The 15,873-nt window shown below is 34.2% G+C and overlaps 1 protein-coding gene and 1 pseudogene across 3 annotated transcripts in view; one reads left to right on the top strand and one right to left on the bottom strand.

Moving 5' to 3' along the window:
- Nucleotides 1–15,873, top strand: part of DPYD (dihydropyrimidine dehydrogenase) — an 849,957-nt gene that overhangs the window by 152,338 nt on the left and 681,746 nt on the right. The window lies entirely within an intron of this gene.
- Nucleotides 8,951–10,023, bottom strand: LOC112636910 (annotated as a pseudogene).

Here is a 15,873-nt window from a genome sequence, read left to right as displayed (position 1 = left end):
CTTGTCTCTAAGGTAAGTGAAAAAATATACACACATAATATTTAAAAGCCTGGAGTGCATTAATTTTTAAAATTTTAATGTTATAAATGATCTGGGTGAAAAAGTGAAACGTTTAAAATTTTTACAGCTAGATGTTAGGTAGTAAATAATGAATACTCAGAGAAAAAAAGACATATAGATAAACAGTTATTGCAGTTATTAGTAGTTCCATCATGGTAAATGATATCCACACTTCCTATAGTATTTTTAGATAATTTCACTTAGAGTACATAAATTTTGTCAAAAACTTTGAATACTACTTTAATTAAAACTTACATTTGTAGCTTTGAGCCTTTATGAATTCTCAGATACATTTGAAAATGTCTAACCTTGTAATAACAATAGCAACTAATTTTGACAATAAAATCCTAAAGAAAAATATAGTAAGTATACATCAAAAATAATTTCCATTAGAAAATTTTAAGCACGTTTCCTATTTCTGTTGTACTCCAGATTTACATCACACACAGACTGCCTAACACAAAGGAAGGAAAATGCTTCAATACTCTGCCTCTGCCTGGAGAACTTACACTTTTGTTCATGAGGAAACTGAGTATCAGTTTCTCTATCTCTTTCTAGATTGTCTGGGCAAAACAGAGGACTTTTTCCTGAGTCTCCACTACTTCTTCTTCTACATGCAGACAGATATTGAAAAGCGTAGAAAAACTAGAGAGATGGGAAAATAATCCAATCATAAAACCTTTTTAGGAGGATCACCTCAAAAAATAAAGACTTGCAGGTTGTGTGATGCAGATGCAGTAGTAGCAGTGCCTGCAACTACTGCCCACTATCTTCTAACATCCTGGAGCATACCGAAAAATATTAACCTTTGTGATAACTTCAGAGATGTGGACACATCTTGGCATAATTTTAGGACTTCAGCACAGTTCATGAAAGCATGACTTCTTTGAAAAAGGAGCAAAATACAGACTGAGATAAAACAAAGGAAAAAGATAAGACAGAAATAAGAATCTAAAAACATTAAACTCCACTTTGCAGGCATTCATGAATAGAATTATAGCTAAAGAAAAATACAATCAGTGGTAAAACGAAAAAGAATAAATTTGATCAGCTCTTGACAATGCAGATGAAAATCATAAAGCTTAAAATTATGTGAGACACTCTGTTGTGCTATCAAATGCTACATTTTATTTATTCTAATGGTTATTCATTCTAATGGTTATTTTTGTAACTATTAACCATCCCCACCTTTCCCCACCTGCTTTCCTTCCCAACCTTATCAAACATCACATGTAGCCTATAAATACATACACCTAATATGCACCCACCATAAATACAAATGAAAAAATTAACAGAATATGAAACAAATCATAGAAAAATATTTTAAAAATTCTGAATGTTAAGTAAGATACTATAATGTGAAAAAAACTCAGTAATATTCAGGATAAATGATGACCCAATGTGGGATTTCTTGAATTCAGTCAAAAACTGTTTGCATTCTAGCTATGGTATCATTCAATGTTCTGGAAACACAGCAATAAACAAAGCAAACATTACACCTGCTCTCACAAAGATGACATCCTGAGGAGGGAGACAGATTATAAACATTAGGACACAAGAATATATATAATATGTTGGGAGATGATAACATGTTGAGTAAAAACAGAGCAGAGCAAAGAATCGAGAGTAGGGCGACAGAAATAGGTATACCCCACAGAGAAAGTTAAATAAGTATAACCAATAATCAGAGATGTCATAGGAGAGTTTTTTCTTTACCTGCATGTATAACTCCAAATGATTTATTTTCCGAGTTTACTATTATCTAGTCAAGTTATTATACTACAACAATTAAGAAAAGTCCTGCCAATAAATATGTAGGCTAAAGGGACAAATAGGTTACCAAGAGCAGGGGGAGGAAATTTAGGTGGCTTCACCTATTCACTTCCATATATCAGAAGATAATATAGAAATTTTGTCTGCGGAATTTTAAAAGAAATTATGTTGTGGGCTGACAGTTTTATGTAGAGGCAAGGTAGTTAATGTATGCTGGTGTATAAATATATTCTTAGACATTCAGGGGTTCAGAAAATATACCATTTATCTAAACTATTAGGAAAAAAAAACCTGAAAAATATTTTACACTTGAATGGAAAACAATTTAGAAATCGAGAGTATGGTTTAAAATTCTTTTGTACAAGTGAATATAAAAGACAAATATTTTTAAAATAGTAGATAATAATATGAGTATGGCAATATAATGATGATAATCTGCATGTAAACCCCAGACTATCAAAATGAAGACTGAGTAACTGTGGATTAGGGAAATGAAAGACAGTAAATATGTGCTAAATACCTTGCATCAAAGTTAACATCTACAATTCTAATCTTATCTGACCATGAGAAAAAGATGCTAATTTATTCCTCTAATTAAAAGACAAAAAGAACACCTAGAAAATTTAAAAGCAAGGTATGTGCCTTGTAAGACATTGGGGAGACAGATAAAGAAAAATGTTACACACCAATTGACATAGCACTTATAATGTGAAAACTACTGGAAAGAATGCTTGCTAGAAAACCGGTGATAGTGAGAGATATAGCAGTAGGCAAGTCAGCAAAAATTATGGTTATCAAATACAAAATAAAAAAACAAAAGTTTATCAAATAAAAAATAAAAAAATGAAAAACCGATAATTTAGTCAAGTATTGACTTTTTGAAAACTGTTTTTTTGAATTGGGTTTTTGATTTAGTTTTTTGAAAGTGCAAATCAATTATCCAATTATTCACATAGGACAAGCCAAATGAATAAAAGTAAATGATATGAAATGCAAATTCAAAGCATTAGGAATGAGGAGCAGATCTATCCAGAGATGGCAAAAAAAAAAAAAAAAAAAAAAGGTTATAGCCTTTTGGAAATCTAGGCTACTAAAATTTTGAAATATCTGTAAGTCTGTTAGGAAAATATAAGTGAATTCTAAATTATACTTAGATTAGATGAATTCAGTGAATTTGGAAAGCATAACCAAACGTATAACCATGGAGGAAATAGGAAGGAGAAAAAAAAAGAGAAAATGAAAAAAAGTCTAACTACAGAAGAGTTGCTATACTAATATACTGTTTCATAGGTGATCTTTGCCAGTCCTAAAGAGTAACAGTTATTGGTTATAATTAATAATTCCTTTGTTATTTAAATATTTCTACAATATGGGAAAACATGAGATTTATAATTTATTCTGAAAACACTCAATAACAACACTTGAATAAAATAGCACAAAAGGAACATTAAAATTGAGCTTACTTACATTAATAAAAAGTTTAAATCAAATTAGCAAATCATATCCAGCAGTATATTAAAAGAATAATAGTAGTCAGAGATGATATTCAAAATGTTTAGAAGCAGGTCAAGTATAAGTATTCATTAGTTCATGTGCATAGATATATATATATATGTTATAACTTTTTGTATAGTTATATGGTTATATACTTACATATATTAATACATGTATATGTACATGTGTGTATATATATGCCATACTTATATAACTATATATAGTATAACTATAAATATGTATTTCATTGCTGACTATGTGCCAGGAGCTGTTCTAAGCCCCCTGAATATATTAACCTACTTAATCTTCTCAAAAACCAAACTAGTAAGTGTTATTATTGGCCGCATTTTAATAATCTAAAAGTAAAATACATACAGGTTAAGGAAGTGCAAAAAAATCACAATTATAAAATTTAATTTTAATTAAATATTTGAAAGATAAAGCTAATGAGTGAGTCATTAAGATATTAGTCTTTAAGATAAAACATTTTAGAAAGCTACAAATTTAACAGAGTTCTAAAAATAAAGTTTAATGGAGCAGAGCCAAAAACCTATATTATTTTATGTATTATAAAATTATAAAGGGAAACTATAAGGGACATAATCTGACAGATACATAGTGATGATTATAAAGATTGTTTCTTACATAATTGTTGATAATAGCAAAATAGAAAGTGACAATTCATGTGTCCAACATAGGAGTCTGTTTAATTTTCATAATGCTATAAAATGTAATAATAAGTAGCCATTAAAAATTGTGACATAACATTTATTTTTATCGACATAGAAAAATTTCTTAAATGCAAAACAAGGTTTAAAAAAGTGTAAGTTGAGTTTTTTGTAATATATATGTTTGTGTATGTGCTTATAGGCATCAAAAATTAGAAAAAGTGTACACCCAAATTATCTGTGTGGCAATTAAAAGTGATTTTTGTTATTAACTGATCATCTTTTTCTATGTGTTTTTCTGTCTTAGAATATCCCATAAAATATATTATTTTCAGGATAACAATATTATGTAAATTTTTTCATAATTTTAAACTTTACTTTAAAAATGTAAATAACTCCCAATATTTAATAGGTAAAGAAAATAGTGTATTAGTTTATGTGTTTGTTATATTTTATTTTCCAAGTAATACTGATTAAAAATATTTACACACCTCCTTTTAAGTTCACAGTTTAGCACTCTTATTTGTATGGCTTTAAAAGTTATAGCACAAAATTATTGCATTAAGGATCAGAGGAAAAGATTTCATTCAAAACAAAGCCTGATAATTATATAAATGTTTTTCTCTGTACTTTATTTTAAATACATAAAGTTTTAAATGATACTCATGTTTTTTTTTATCTAGTGGTAAAATACCAGTGCAACTTTTAATCAAAATAAAGTTTACCACAGATGTAAATGAATTTTCCCAATTGAAAATGACTCTTCAGCTGCCATTAAATAAAATTTCTCAACCTATCTTAGGTGAAAAAGAACTGATGGTTGCCATTATAAGCAAAAATATAAAGTATTATAGCATTGTCTACATAAAATTTTTTTATTATACTTTAAGTTCTAGGGTACATGAGCACAACGTGCAGGTTTGTTACATATGTATACATGTGCCATGTTGGTGTGCTGCACCCATTAACTCGTTATTTACATTAGGTATATCTGCTAATGCTATCCCTCCCCTCCCCTCTCCCCAAAATAGGCCCTGGTGTGTGTTGTTCCCCTTCCTGTGTCCAAGTGATCTCCTTGTTTAATTCCCACCTATGAATGAGAACATGCAGTGTTTGGTTTTCTGTTCTTGCAATAGTTGAGAATGATGGTTTCCAGCTGCATCCATGTCCCTACAAAGGACACGAAGTTATCCTTTTTTATGACTGCATAGTATTCCATGGTGTATATGTGCCACATTTTCTTAATCCAGTCTGTCACCGATGGACATTTGGGTTGATTCCAAGTCTTTGCTATTGTGAATAGTGCTGCAGTAATACATATGTGTGCACAATACACACACATATATAATCATTTGGGAATATACCCAAAGGTTTATAAATCATGCTGCTATAAGGACACATGCACACATATGTATGTGTATGTGTCTTTATAGCAGCATGATTTATAATCCTTTGGGTATATACTCAGTAGTGGGATGACTGGGTCAAATGGTATTTCTAGTTCTAGATCCTTGAGGAATCACCACACTGTCTTACACAATGTTTGAACTAGTTTAGAGTCCCACCAACAATGTAAAAGTGTTCCTATTTCTCCACGTCCTCTCCAGCACCTGTAGTTTCCTGATTTTTTAATGATCGCCATTCTAACTGGTGTGAGATGGTATCTCATTGTGATTTTGATTTGCATTTCTCTGATGGCCAGTGATGATGAGCATTTTTTCATGTGTCTGTTGGCTGTATGAATGTCTTCTTTTGAGAAGTGTCTGTTTATATCCTTTGCGCACTTTTTGATGGGATTGTTTGTTTTTTTCTTGTAAATTTGTTTGAATTCTTTGTAGGTTCTGGATATTAGCCCTTTGTCAGATGAGTAGATTGCAAAAATTTTCTCCCATTCTGTAGGTTGCCTGTTCACTCTGATGGTAGTTTCTTTTGCTGTGCAGAAGCTCTTTAGTTTAATTAGATCCCATTTGTCTATTTTAGCTTTTGTTGCCATTGCTTTTGCTGTTTTAATCATGAAGTCCTTGCCCATGCCTAGTCCTGAATGGCATTACCCAGGTTTTCTTCTAGGGTTTTTATGGTTTTAGGCCTAACATTTAAGTCTCTAATCCATCTTGAATTAATTTTTGTATAAGATGTAAGGAAGCGATCCAGTTTCAGCTTTCTACATATGGCTAGACAGTTTTCCCAGCACCGTTTATTAAATAGGGAATCCTTTCCCCATTTCTTGTTTTTGTCAGGTTTGTCAAAGATCAGATGGCTGTAGATGTGTGGTATTATTTCTGAGGGCTCTGTTCTGTTCCATTGGTCTGTATCTCTGTTTTGGTACCAGTACCATACTGATTTGGTTACTGTAGCCTTGTAGTATAGTTTGAAGTCAGGTAGCGTAATGCCTCCAGCTTTGTTCTTTTGACTTAGGATTGACTTGGCTATGTGGGCTCTTTTTTGGTTCCATATGAACTTTAAGGTAGTTTTTCCCAATTCGGTGAGGACAGTCATTGGTAGATTAATGGGGATGGCATTGAATCTATAAATTACCTTGGGCAGTATGGCCATTTTCACAATATTGATTCTTCCTATCCATGAGCATCGTTCTTCCATTTGTTTGCATCCTCTTTTATTTCACTGAGCAGTGGTTTATAGTTCTCCTTGTGATTTTTGCACATTGATTTTGTATCCTGAGACTTTGCTGAAGTTACTTATCAACTTAAGGAGATTTCGGGCTGAGATCATGGGGTTTTCTAATACAATCATGTCATCTGCAAACAAGGACAGTTTGACTTCCTCTTTTCCTAATTGAATACCCTTTATTTCTTTCTGCTGCCTGATTGCCCTGGCAAGCACTTCCAACACTGTGTTGAATAGGAGTGGTGAGAGAGGTCATCCCTGTCTTATGCCAGTTTTCAAAGGGAATGCTTCCAGTTTTTGCCCATTCAGTATGATATTGGCTGTGGGTTTGTCATAAATACCTCTTATTATTTTGAGATACGTTCCATCAGTACTGAATTTATTGAGAGTTTTTAGCATGAAGGGCTGTTGAATTTTGTCATAGGCCTTTTCTGCATCTATTGAGATAATCATGTGGTTTTTGTCTTTGATTCTGTTTACATGCTGGATTACGTTTATTGATTTGCGTATGTTGAACCAGCCTTGCATCCCAGGGATGAAACCTACTTGATCATGGTGGATAAGCTTTTTGATGTGCTGCTGGATTTGGTTTGCCAGTATTTTATTGAGGATTTTTGCATCGATGTTCATCAGGGATATTAGTCTAAAATTCTCTTTTTTGTTGTGTCTCTGTCAGGCTTTGGTATCAGGATGATGATGGCGTCATAAAGTGAGTTAGGGAGGATTCCCTCTTTTTCTATTGATTGGAATAGTTTCAGAAGGAATGGTACCAGCTCCTCCTTGTACCTCTGGTAGAATTCGGCTGTGAATCCGTTTGGTCCTGGACTTTTTTTGGTTGGTAGGCTATTAATTATTGGCTGAATTTCATAGCCTGTTATTGGTCTATTCAGGGATTCAACTTCTTCCTGGTTTAGTCTTGGGAGAGTGTATGTGTCCAGGAATTTATCCATTTATTTTATGTTTTTCTAGTTTATTTGCATAGAGGTGTTTATAGTATTCTCTGATGGTAGTTTGTATTTCTGTGGGGTCGGTGGTGATATCCCTTTTATCCTTTTTTATTGTGTCTATTTGATTCTTCTCTCTTTTCTTTTTTATTAGTCTGGCTAGCAGTCTATCAATTTTGTTGGTCTTTTCAAAAAACCAGCTCCTGGATTCAATGATTTTTTTGAAGGTTTTTTTTGTGTCTCTATCTCCTTCAGTTCTGCTCTGATCTTAGTTATTTCTTGCCTTCTGCTAGCTTTTGAATGTGTTTGCTCTTGCTCTCCAGTTCTTTTAATTGTCATGTTAGGTTGTCAATTTTAGATCTTTCCTGCTTTCTCTTGTGGGCATTTAGTGCTATAAATTTCCCTCACATACTGCTTTAAATGCGTCCCAGAGATTCTGGTATGTTGTATCTTTGTTCTCATTTGTTTCAAAGAACATGTTTATTTCTGCCTTCATTTCGTTTTGGACCCAGTAGTCATTCAGGAGCAGGTTGTTCAGTTTCCATGTAGTAGAGCGGTTTTGAATGAGTTTCTTAATCCTGAGTTCTAGTTTGATTGCACTGTGGTCTGAGAGACAGTTTGTTATAATTTCTGTTCTTGTACATTTGCTGAGGAGTGCTTTACTTCAACTATGTGGTCAATTTTGGAGTAAGTGTGATGTGGTGCTGAGAAGAATGTTTATTCTACAACATAAACTTTTAAAGAACCAGAGATGCTTTATAGAACTTACTTGGTTTTGAAAAGGCGCAGGGGTGTGTATTTTTTTTTAACATTCTAGAAATTTTGCCTCCACCACTCTTTCTGTTGCAGAGATGTTATCTCTGACTACTGGGATAGACAAGAACATTTTTTCAAACTAAAGAAAGCCAGAAGCCAAAATTTAACCGTGCATTAACAATGCAGTTTTTATGATGCAGCCTTGTGTTTCCTATATATTCAATTTTCTAACATGCATTTGAATACATAAAACTGCATTCTAATGATTTAAGTTTGACTTTACAGTATGGGAAAATTTGATAATGGACATGATCTGGGGAAGAGAAAAGGGAGAACTTTGACCACAGTGAAAGTAGATACATTCGTACCCATCTATATAATAAGAATATAATCTATTTAGGTTTCTAGTAATATACTTCTCAAAATTCCCCTTCAGTTATGGAAAAATCTCCTCCTCTGTGGCATTAATTAGGTGGAGGGGAATCAATTTGTTTTAGCAGAAACAGTTCAGCACACCAGGAAACAGCTTAACATTGGTCCATTTGCCTGTTAGCTTAAGGACAGTCATAGTGCTCATAATCCATTCAAAACTCCAACAGGTAAATGAAAAAAATATATTCATGTGTTACTTCATTCTAAAAGCAGCATAGCTGTTCTGTCCTCATTCTCTGCCTTTTCACTTCAGAATCCACTGTTGGCTTGGTCTGTAAATCCTCAGTATCTTCCTGATCTTCTCTGGCAGCCTCAGCAGCATCTGTTTTGCTAGGCTCGCTCTCCTCTTGGTTCATGATTTCTGGGGTCACATGGTCCAAATCTGCTTCTAGAAGAGCAGTTTGTACTTCCACTGGCATCTGATTTACCTGTTCACCATGTAGCTCCTCTACGTGTACCTTCTTCAGTCTTCTTCAGTTCAGTTCAGACCTTCTGCAGTCTGAATTCGACCCACTTCTAAATAACTCACTTGGACCTGCTCTGAAAGCTCACTCATGTGTGAACGATGTACCTAGCTGTCCTGAAGCAGATCTGGACGGACTTGTTCCACAGTCACTTGTGCTGAATCCATCTGGACCTGAAGCAATGGTAGCACATGCACCTTCCCAGCTTGTTCCATAATAGTCACTGATGTTACAGGTTCAGTTTGCACACCTGTTTCTTCTGAAAGAACTTCTTCTGTTACTAGATGCTCTGAAATATTTGAGTATCACTAAGATGTCTCCTTAATTCATTTCGTTGCATAAATCACAAGTCACATAAAGTACAATGGTTGGGTTTATGTCTAGTGTGTATTATCAAGTGATCTTTGAACTGGTCCTAGCTGTTAAATACACTGTCACAGACCTGACATTCATAGAACTTCTTCCTTTTTTTTGCCCCTACTCCAGTTTGGCATGCAATGAGGTGACCTTTGAGGATGGTATTTCTAGCAAATCATTATTGATGATTTAGACAGTCAAAAGGTTTTTCACTTGTGTGTTTTCAAAAATGTTCTTTAAAATTTTCAAAATGGTCAAACTGTTTCCCACAGTACTGATATACATGAATTTTTTTCCTAGTTCTTTCCCAGTTACTAACTTCTTCAAGGTGGTACAATTTAGGTGCTGTTTCCATGTGCTCTCCCGAAGATACTTTTTATTGCTTATTTCGCACTTGAAACTCTCAGTAGAATGTGATTTCATGTGTTCCTTAAAATGGCAAAGCAATTTAAATGTGGCTGTTGAGCATGGCCTTTACATACTGTGGACATGCCCAGGCACCTGACCTGGGAGGAGAAGGAGTAAGGTGTAGATACCCGGAGCCACGCTTGCCTGTGGCTTTTTGGGTAGAAGCTGTCAGTGTATCTCTACAGTTGGTCTGATTTGCACTTTTGGCGGCTGAATCAAATGCCCATTTTAGTTAATAACATTGCCGCAGCCTTTAACAAAACTCTCAATATCATAAAGGAAGAGATAAGAGCCATTTCAAACAGTGAGAGAGAGACAAAAAATGAAGTCTGGGGTGTTTAACCAGCCTGGTTAGAGTGGTTAAAACTCCATGGTGGGAAACAGAGCCTTTTACTCACAGGAAAGAGAGAGAGGTGGCAGTGTTTTGGAAAAGAGGCAGATCCTGCAGTTGTGCTTTCACACTCACCTTCCAGGATCCTGGATGAGCCCTCAGTTGAAACAAGAAAAGTTCTCTTATCCCCCCTCACAGGGTGTGCAGTGGTGATGTGGCTCACTTTTTTGTTGTCCCAAAGCTCAAACCTCTAGGGGAAGCATGCATTTGGGCAGGTAGTGGGGAATGTGGACTCCACGGCAGCATCTAGGGTTGAGTGTTTACAGCTCCCGAAGCCCCAGTGAACGTGTTAGTGTGCTCTTTCAGCTTATGTGTCCACAGGGGGCTTGTGTTAATCAGCCCACTTAGACTTTCTGCCTTATCAGGACAGAGGGCTTTCTTTCTGTATTCTGGGTTCTTGCCTTAGTGTACTGAAAAAATCAGATCATACGTGGGTTTGGAAGATGGGTGCAAAGTTTTTAATTGAGTGGTGGAAGTAGCTGTCAGCAGATGGATGGGGAGCCGGAAGGGGGATGGAGTAGGAAGGTGGTCTTCCCCTGGAGTCAGGCAGTTCAGTGGGCTCAGTGGCTAGGCTCTTCTCCCACCACCCTCGGCCAAATTCCATGTCATCTGCATCGTTCTGCCATCAGTGGCAAACATAGCATCTGTTGGTGTACTTTTCTGCTGGTGTGTTCCTCTTAATGTCCAGTTGCCTGTGTCTGGGTGCCTGCTAGTGTCTCAGAGTTTTTATAGGCACAGGATGGGGGGCCTGGTGGGCCAGAGTAGTCTTGGAAAATGGAACATTTGGGAGCGAAAACAGGAGTGCTGTTCTCACTTAGGTCTGTGGGCACAGGCCCGAGGGTGGACCCTCACCAGGGACAACGCCATTCTGTAACCGGCACTTCCCTGCCCTTTTCCTGTATCATTAGTAAATATGAATTAAACTTATTTACTAGTATCCTAATATGTCTTGTGGAAATAAGCTCAGAGGAAATATATATTCATGATTAAGAGTGTTGGAATTAAACTTCTCAGATTGAAATTTTACTTGAACCACTTTCTGACTCAGTTGTCTCATTTGTGCAATCAGTTGATAAGTGGCATTAGCCTCCCAGGATTGATGTAAGAATACATAAGTTACCCTATTGAAAATTAGCAGGGTGTAGGCATTGTAAGAACTCAATGTTTATTTCAGAGCCATTGTTAGAGATAGAATAGAACTTCTCACATTTCTTCCTTAGGGCTCTAAAAAAGTTCAAAACAAATTTTAAATTTCTTAGCTAGTTAATTATTTAGACTCCTGATTTTCTAGTCTCCAAGTGAATCTCCTACAGAGGCCATCAAAAATCATAGAGGCCATGGAAAATCATCTGCACAGAGCTCTGTCAGAGACCATCCATCATCTTCAGAAATCTGACCTCTCAACTTTTCAACTTTATCTCTTTTAGAAGAAATATTTCTATTCTTTGTAAGTTTACTTTTAAGCTCTGCCTTCAATCAAACTATTTTACCTCCTTCAGCACCTTGTTCCCTCACATATATATTTGTATGTTGTTGTTGTTGTTGTTATTCTAGAGTCTCCATTCTCTACTTACCAGTTTTCCTCCATTCATAAGCATGTGTGGGATTCTTCTATACTGAGTATGCTTTGGCTCAACTTTGCTGTTCTCCCTAGTTATCATTCTACTTATCTTCTTTCTTTCACAAGTTAGCCTATTTTGAACAAATTTGCACGTGAAAACAATGCATCTGTTTCCTCATCAAATGCTTCCTTCTAACCCATGAAATTACACTTCTGCCTTCAATGTAATCTATTGAAATTATACTTTTATAGATGATCATGGAGTTCTCCAAATTCAAGTAGCTTCTCTACAGTTCTCTGTGGAGACAAGATAGGATGAGAGGTGGAATACTGCTGTTGTTAACTGAGCAGTCTGGATAGCTAACTTTTCCTTTAATAAAAGAAAGAAAGAAGTACAATTTCTGAGTTCTTTAAGGTCAAACGTGGATTTGACTTGTCCCCAGCTGCATCCTTATGACCTTGTGCAGTGCCTAAGACTATGGAGGACACTCAAGAAGTAGTTACTGAATACAGAGCATGCTGAGTGGCAAAATTGAGAAAATCTTGTCTTATTTTCTCCATTTCCCTTGTATTCCCTGATGAGAATGAGGAAGCAAGAGAGTAGTTTAAAGAGATAAAAACATTTAAATCAATATCATTGGAAAAAGTGAGAGGACTTTGATAAATAAAGATTTTTATTTTTGTATAATACAATAAAGAATACAAGAAAGAATACTAAAAATAATTACCTTTCACTTATTTTTCTACTTACTAGATTTTATAGTCTTTTCGTTTTATTAAGAAATGGAAATAAGTTGAGCACAAGAAAAGACCTTATAGCAGATAATATTTTATAATATAAAATGTTTTGTAAGATAAAACAAAAGGTGCTTAAAATTATTAGACTATGTAATCAAGCACACAAGTTATTCATTTTAAAACAGCAATGGCTTTTTTCCTTATTCATTAAATATGGATGTTTTTGTAATTATTTAGAAAATCTGTGGAGCTAATGTACTGTCTATGTATTGACAGATGAAGTCAGAAACATTCCTAATCCCCAAATATGGGTTATATGATTAGTTTTAAAGAAGATTAATGCATTCATCTAACTGTTTTGAATCAAACAGATGTAAGAGAATATGATGCCATATACAATTATTCAGAATCATACCATGATTTAATTTTCTTTCTTTAGAATGTGTGCTTTTAAATAAGATATACTGCTTTACAGTGACAATATACTTTTTTGTTAATTGCATCTCCTTCATTTATTTGAAATAAATGTGTATGCATGTCTCTTTGTGCACACATATGCATGTCTCTATAGGATATATTACTAGAGATCAATTCCTGGTTAAAAAGGCAGACGTATTTTTTACTAGAAATGTGAAATAGCTCTTTAAAGTTGATGCAGCCACTAACAGTATATTAAAATACTTATTTCTCATTTACTTTCCAACACTAATATTTTTCTTTTTTATTTTTAATTGAGACGGAGTCTCGTTCTATCACTTTGACTGGCGTGCAGCTCACTGCAACCTCTACCCCTGGGTTCAAGTGATTCTCGTGCCTCAGCCTCCTGAGTAGCTGGGAGTACAGGTGCGTGCTACCACGCCGGGGGAATTTTTTTGTGTATTTTTAGTAGAGGCGGAGTTTCACCAGCTGGCCTCGAACTCCTGACCTCGGGTGATCTGCCCGCCTCAGCCCCCCAAAGTGCTGGGAATACAGGTATGAGCCACTGTGCCCAGCCTATTTTTCTTCTTAATGTTAGCAAATTTCATGTGAGAAAACGTACATTTTGATTTAATTTCCTTAAATACTAGATTACACATTTTTTCATATGTTGGATGAACATTTGAATTTTTTCACAATGATCAGTTTATAATACTTATGATATTGTCTATTTTAGCTGCATACAAACATCCTGTGTATGTGTGTGCACATGCATATCATTTTGAGATTATAATAAGATATATTAAGGAGCTAGTGAATGTTAAAAAATAAAATATTTGAAAGAGACTTGTGCAGCAAATAAATTGTTACAATGAAATGTTTTATTTGCAAGAGGATTATGAAGTTTCCCAGTTTAATGAAATTAAAGTAATTGTTGTATTATCTAGTCAGCCTATATGGAATCTATATCAGAAAGCACTTATGCAAACTTAGTATGTTTTCTAGTTACTCAAAACAGTTTGTTCTCCTGTACAGTGTTAATCACTACAATTATTAATATCTTTATATTCCAAACAGTTTTTCTCATTTACGTGCAGAGCATTCACTATTCAAATGTTTTTTCCCTTTTCTTATTTGGAAAATCTTGGCACTCATAGAAGAAAAAAAATATGGAAAAGTTTTTTAAAAGGCTTTGAGTTTTGTTATTGAATTAATTTATTGAAAAACATTGGACATTTCTTTGTTTACATAACCTAAGTCAAAACATCTTATTTATTTCTAACAGCTAAAATCAGTATGTGCTGTCATATATCATATGCCTATAAAGTGGCCAAATTTGTGTTTTAATTAAATAACAGACTTTTATGAATTAATTGTTGAGAAGGTAAAGTCCTACTGATAATAATCTTTACAGCAAACAACTAGGACTTGTGAGCTTCGAACTTAGGTAAGTCGCAGTTTAGTTGTGGATGCACAGCATGAACGTATTAATAAGCACTGGCCCTTTGCATTTGCAGTTCCTTCTGCCAAAATGTCCTTCCTCTCAGATCTTTCATTGAATGACTTTTTAATATCATTCAGGCTTAGTGTAAATAGTGGCGTCCTATGCAAAAACCTCACTACCTAATCTAAACGATCTCTGCTTCTATAAATCAATCACCAAATTTTTTTGTTCATTTCACAGCACAATCAGAGGTGAAATCATCTCGATTATTCATTTGTTCACTAATTTGTTCCCATGTCCTCACACCTTGTATTCCCACCCTAAATGGTAGTTCCGAAGTGGAAGGATAACTTCTTTTACGTGTTTCCTATAATTTTCTGTTTTATTTCTTTGGATAGTGATTTTTAAAATAATTTATGGAGATAATGTTTGCAAATGTTTAAGCTGTTGTACAGGTAGAATAAACAGCTAATATGTTCAAGGTTGATAATACATGTATTTATATTTTAACAGAAATATTTCTAAATCAACTTCACATTTGACTTTGAAATATTTTCCACGAAATATTTTGAGGACTAGATTTGAAATCTTGTCCTACTCTTTGAAAATGTTTAGAGCAAAACAAAACTGTTTTTCTAATCTAAAAAATGAAGTGTTTTAACCACCACAAATATTCTTATAAATATTTAAAATGAAATCATTATATAATGACAAATGTTTTCCAGCATGATATGTTAAATGGTTTTTTATAACTCAAATACGTGATAGAGATTATTCTCTGTTTGAAAAATGTTAAAAATAGTGTCTTTTCAAGGTAAAGAAGGAGCCTGTTACCACCTTGTTGACTATTGCTTTTCCATTGCCTTAGAAAAATTTGTATAATTGTATCCAGCTCTTGTATTCTTTGGGAATGAAAATCATTATGCCAAATAATACTTTATTCCTTCCAAAATGTCCTATTCCTTTCTGCAGAAAACTGCTACTTAATGGAAATCTAGGCAAAACCAGCAATTTCTAAATAGTTTGTAAGAATCTGGGATATTCTGTCAATATCCCAGACAGTTATAGGAATATCCCCAAGAGTTATAGGAAGGCCTCTTATAAGCTATATCTTAGCAAATGCTTTTCTTTTTGTAATCTCATATGAAAAACCAAATGAAATTTTCACTCTTAAAATTTAATACTCTTAAGTTTTTTGTGTGTTTTTTTCTTTACTTTGTGGAGATTTTGTGATTATATCATGGTTAACATTATAATTTTATTTCACACTTCTTTTATTGCCAAAATATGACAAATATTTATTGTATCTTAAAATTGTATTTTGTGAAATTTGTTTTGCTA

The sequence above is a fragment of the Theropithecus gelada genome, chromosome 1 (genome assembly GCF_003255815.1).
Source record: "Theropithecus gelada isolate Dixy chromosome 1, Tgel_1.0, whole genome shotgun sequence".
In the NCBI taxonomy this organism is placed as follows: Eukaryota; Metazoa; Chordata; class Mammalia; order Primates; family Cercopithecidae; genus Theropithecus; species Theropithecus gelada.
The sequence above is the reverse complement of the archived record's forward strand: the minus strand, read 5'-3'. Positions and strand labels throughout refer to the sequence as shown.